Genomic DNA, 5,295 nt, shown 5'->3' on the forward strand with positions numbered 1-5,295 from the left:
CATTGATTTTGTTCTTTGGACTAATGGAGTAATTTTAAAAGAAAAACTCGTTTCAGTAATTAAGCAGATTAAAATAGATAATATATATTTCTTGCTTAATCAGTCCAATAATTGAGTTCCACTGGTTTAAATTCTCATCTACTTCGCATTTAATCAAAGTTAAATGCTATGTTCATCCTAAAACTAAATAGTGCATGGACAGTATATTTAACCTAAAGAATCACATTACAAAATTTACCATATCATAGATGCTTTACTCTTACTTAAAGTTCGTCAAGAATAGGTTTTATTTTAAAGTGTTCTAAGATTGTTTTCGAAACCCCACTAATGAGAACAGCATTTTTACATGCCCAAGATGCTAGAAGAATATCATATGGCAAGCCTAAAGTACCATGGGCCTTAACACGTAAACAAAGCACCCACAGCAAACATAAACCATGGCACAATCAGAGGCGCGTACTGGCAGCCATAAAGCAGAGCTCGCTATGGTGCCAAATATCAAAACAACAGCACAGCTGGGATAGCAACCTGATGCATGCAGCTTTCACTCTTTAGAATCTAAAAGACTGGTCAGACACTGTGGCTCACGCCTATAATCCCAGCACTGTGGCAGGCCAAGGTGGGTGGATCACCTGACGTCAGGAGTTCGAGACCAGCCTGGCCAGCATGGCAAAAGTCCATCTCCACTAAAAATACAAAATTAGCTGGGCATGGTGGCGGGTGCCTGTAATCCCAGATACTCAGGAGGCTGAGGCAGGGAATCGCTTAAACCTGGGAGGCGGAGGTTGCAGTGAGCCCGTATGGTGTCACTGCACTCAAGCCTGGATGACAGAGCGAGACTCTGTGACAGGAAAAAAAAAAAAAGTCTAAAAGACTACCAGAACTCATAGACTAGGGGAACAGGAGAGATTCCATGAGCTTCCATGCACAGAGGAAGCTGTGAACACCATGGTAGTAAGGGCAGCCAGAGCAGAAAGTACTGCCTCTGATTCCCATGGTGCGTCACCGGGCAGCTCAGTTAACTTTTCTCTCCCTTCAGGTGAGACCATCGGAAGCTAGAGTTGTTTCTTACTCTAAAATTCCAGATGTGAAGTAGTGATTTGCCTCAACTGCCCATAAAGAAAATATATGTAAATGGTTTTATGGAAATTATAAAATAGCAAATAGGGCGAAGATTTTGAAATGACATTTGTCTCAATTCCCTCTTCTTTTGGAAACATGACATTTACAACAATCTACAGAAAATAATGCAATAGATTACCAAGTGATCAAATTGTTAACTGTGTACCATTACATTCAGATATTAATCATGATTTTGCTTTTGAATAGTGGTATTACTGAGCTCAAATGACTTTCATAAAAACTGTAATAAAGACTCCCATTTCTTACATAATTATTAATAAAGCAGCCAACATTTATTAAGTGCCATATGCCAGGCACTGAAGTGCTTATCCTGTGTTGTCTCATTTAATGTATTTAATTCTAACAATACCTTAGTGTCATGATACTATTATCATTTTAACTTTGCAGATGAAAAAATGGAAGAGAAAACTTTGGTAACTAACTTAAGGAAAGTGTGTCTCAGAGGCGATGTGTCAGCTAAACATAGAAAGGTAAGTAGACAACAAACAGGGAAGGATGTATTAAAAGAAAAACAGCTTAATCAAAGGCAGGCAGATGTGAGGGAAAAAAGATGTCACCTGCCTACAGTTATTGAACTCCATACAGTTACTGGCAGTGTTCCCACTTCACAAATGGACCACTCTCCCTCACAGCACTTGGCTGCCTCACACATGTACATGTTACTTGCCCCTCATTGCATTTTAATTTGTGAGGCCCTATATAGATCACAAAAAGTTTGGTGTATGTGTAAGAGTTATTCAGAGAAGCAGAATTAATAGGGTGTGTGTGGGGGGGGGAAGAGAGAGAGTGTGTGTGTGTGAAAGAGAGAGACAGTGTGTGTGTATGTGTGTGTGTGTGAGAGAGAGAGAGGAGGGGAGAAAATAGAATTTTTATAAGGAATTGACACATGCAACTACGGAGGCTGAGGAACCCAGACTCAGAAGAGCCAATGGTGTATGTTCCAGCCTGAGTTTGAGTCCAGAGGCAGAAGAAGCCTGATGTTCCCTCTCTAAGGCAACAACACAGGGAGAGCAAGATTTCTCTTGCTCAGCCATTTATCCTGCTGAAGCCTTGGATGAGACTTGCTCGCATTGGGGAGGACAATCTGCTTTCTTAGGTGCACTTAACTAAATGCTCATCTCATCTGAAAACACCCTTATGGATACATCCAGGATTAGGTTTAATCAGATTTCTGGGCACCCAGTGGCCCAGTCAAGTTGACCCATGAAATTAACTATCATGGCATAAGCCAAAAGAAATTCAGGGAAAATCAACCTGAAAGCCCACAAGGCCCCGAGCAATTGAATTCAGACAGCCAGCACATGCTGGCCCATGCTGTACCCAGAGCATGGAGCGCAGAGGCCTGTAGGAGTAGGAGCTGTGTAGTAAATATTTGACAGAATGAACAGAATTCCAGTTCTGTAATTTACAGAACGTGGACAAGACAGTGAAACTCAGCCTCCAAAGCCCACTTCACAAGGTTACTTTGAGAAGTAAATGTGTTAACTCATTCAAATTTGTGAGTCTGATAGCAAATAAAAGCTGTTATCATCATCATCATCATGCATATTTTTTATTGTCCAATGCCATTTTGTGAAAATCAATTGTAGTAATATTTATTTTGATGATGTGAGATATCATTTTAAAATTGCCAAAGACATCATAGAGGTATTCGTGAGGTGGTGGATCTTATGAAGCTTCATCTAGAAGAGAGGTTTTTATTTTTCCTATTTTTAAAATTCTACTAAGAATATTCTAACGTAGTGTCTGAGATTACTTTGTTCATTCTCTTTCTTCAATGGATATTGTTTTTCAAAAGTGTTACAAATTTTTTAAATTATGGAGTACAACTTCTTAAGCATTTTATGTTACAGATGAAATACATGTTTCTATGGCTGCCTCATACTACAATATTGACCCTAACCACTCATGTAGTAAAAGGCCCAGCTCAGTGTGATCAGCTCCCTGTTATGAACAGAGGACTGAACAAGACGTCAGAACGTCTGGATTCTAGATGCTTTCATTACTACCTCACTCTTTGACTTTGGACATCATTTCACTCTATTAGGCTTCAGTATTGTCACTTATAAGTAAACAGCTACAAAACCTTTTAGTTTAACTCTAAAAAGCAATGGTTGAATGCAACTTACAGATATTTATGCAGGAGAAACATAAAAATGTGCTAAAAGTCATGGTGTGAAATGAAGACACCATGTAGCATTTGGGAAACGTACTGAGAGGATGGCCGACCACGATAGACACAAACCAGTTGACTGTCTTCCCTCAGGTTCTGGGAAGTCTGTGTGTCCTCTTGAATCCTGGCAGGCATGTGATTTCTAAACCAGTAGAATATGGCAGAAGTCACACTTGCCGGTTTGGGGAACCAGCTTCCGCTTCCTGTCTGAAAACACAGCTGCCATGCTGTCAGCAAGGCGGAAGAGAGACCCATGTAAAGAAGCAATGAGGTCAGCCATGAAAGCCCCAGCTGAGCTCCCAGCAGCGGCTGGCTTCATGGGTGAGCATCTTGGGAGCATCTTGGAGGTAGATCCCCAGGCCCAGAGCCAACACAGCTGACCCAGCAAGAAACAGGCATGAGCTGTGGAGGCCAGCCCAAGCTCTAGTTCATAAAAACATACATGGCCCATGTCTACTAAAAAATACAAAAAATTAGCCGGGCGTGGTGGCGGGGGCCTCTAGTCCCAGCTACTCGGGAGGCTGAGGCAGGAGAATGGCATGAACCCAGGAGGCGGAGCTTACAGTGAGCCGAGATCGTATCTGGGCGACAGGGCGAGACTCCGTCTCAAAACAACAATGAAAACAGCAACAAAACATACATGGTTACTGTTGTTTTAGGCCACTGAATTTTGTGGTGACTCGTTATGATAGATACAGGGAACGAGGAGTCAAGAAATAAGAACTCTCATTTCGAATTCACCAGTGATTTCTTGTGGGATCTTGGAAAATTATATAGTGGCCTCAACTTGCAGCTCAGTTTTGCAATGAGCCACACACTCCTTTGGCCCTTATGTCACCCAAATAAATAACTGCCACACATTTTCTTTTCAAATACAAACCTGCAGCTCAGCAATGCTCTTGCCTAAAATATTTTCCTCTTCTCCATGGATATATATGAAGTACAGACATAAATAAAGAAACGCAGGAACAGACTTCTTATCCAGGAAACCCAGAGCTTTACATAGCAATAAACATCTTGCTTCCTGCTTCAAATGCCCTCTGGGGAACTTGTGGAGATGGTACGTGTGTGTTCAACTCAATTGTTCTTAAACTCATTCTGTTGTGCTCTAGTGACAGATTGGCATCCAGCGTCACCTTCCTGTGGGAGCCTCCACTTTCCTGCAGAGTTACGTATGTGCAAAGTCTGGCTGAGTACACCCACGGTCTCTGAGTCATCTGGGGAAACCTGAAGACCTTTCCCCAAGGTCTGGTCCCATCTCAGCAGTCATCCAGTTTGTCCTCAGGGACCGGGTTCTGCTGATGCAGCAGGACAGCTGCACTGGTGACTTCCATGGATTGAATGATGAGATGTTTAGGGTGAGGGATGAATCCTCTGATATGTTCAGGAAGAGGAGGGTGCCAGTGTCCACCTTTCTGATGGCATCCAAGGACAGGCAGAGAGGGAGGGAAAGGATTAGAATTTCTTTGCCTTTGCTGTCGTGGATAACCAATTTTATGATTTTATAATAAAGTTGAGCCATGTTCAGATTTTTATGCCAGGGATTTTCTCTGGATACTGATGTTGAAAGAGCATGCCATGGGGGACACGCACAAATCTGCACAATTTTGAACTATAACCCTAGATGCCTCCACAAGACACATACACCAGTGTTAAGATGTTAAAAATTGTGTTACTGGCATTATCTTTAACACTGATGATTTAGAGATCTGATTCTGAAGAAAATTACCCCATTAATTCTGCAAAAAAAAAAAAAAAAAATTCCAAGTTCATGTTATATCAGCAGCACTGTGTCATCAAGAGCTTTTCCCATCATAGAAGTGGAATGAACTGCATCATCAGGTAAGGACCTGCTCTTTTTGCTTCACCAGAAGGATCACCAAGCTCTCCAACTATTCCATCATGTCCTCTAATGCACTGGTGTTCATTGAAAATTGCCTTCTAGGCCATTACATAATGGTAAAGGGATCAATTCAACA

This window comes from Colobus angolensis, unplaced genomic scaffold (assembly GCF_000951035.1).
Source record: "Colobus angolensis palliatus isolate OR3802 unplaced genomic scaffold, Cang.pa_1.0 Scaffold53, whole genome shotgun sequence".
Taxonomy (NCBI): Eukaryota; Metazoa; Chordata; class Mammalia; order Primates; family Cercopithecidae; genus Colobus; species Colobus angolensis.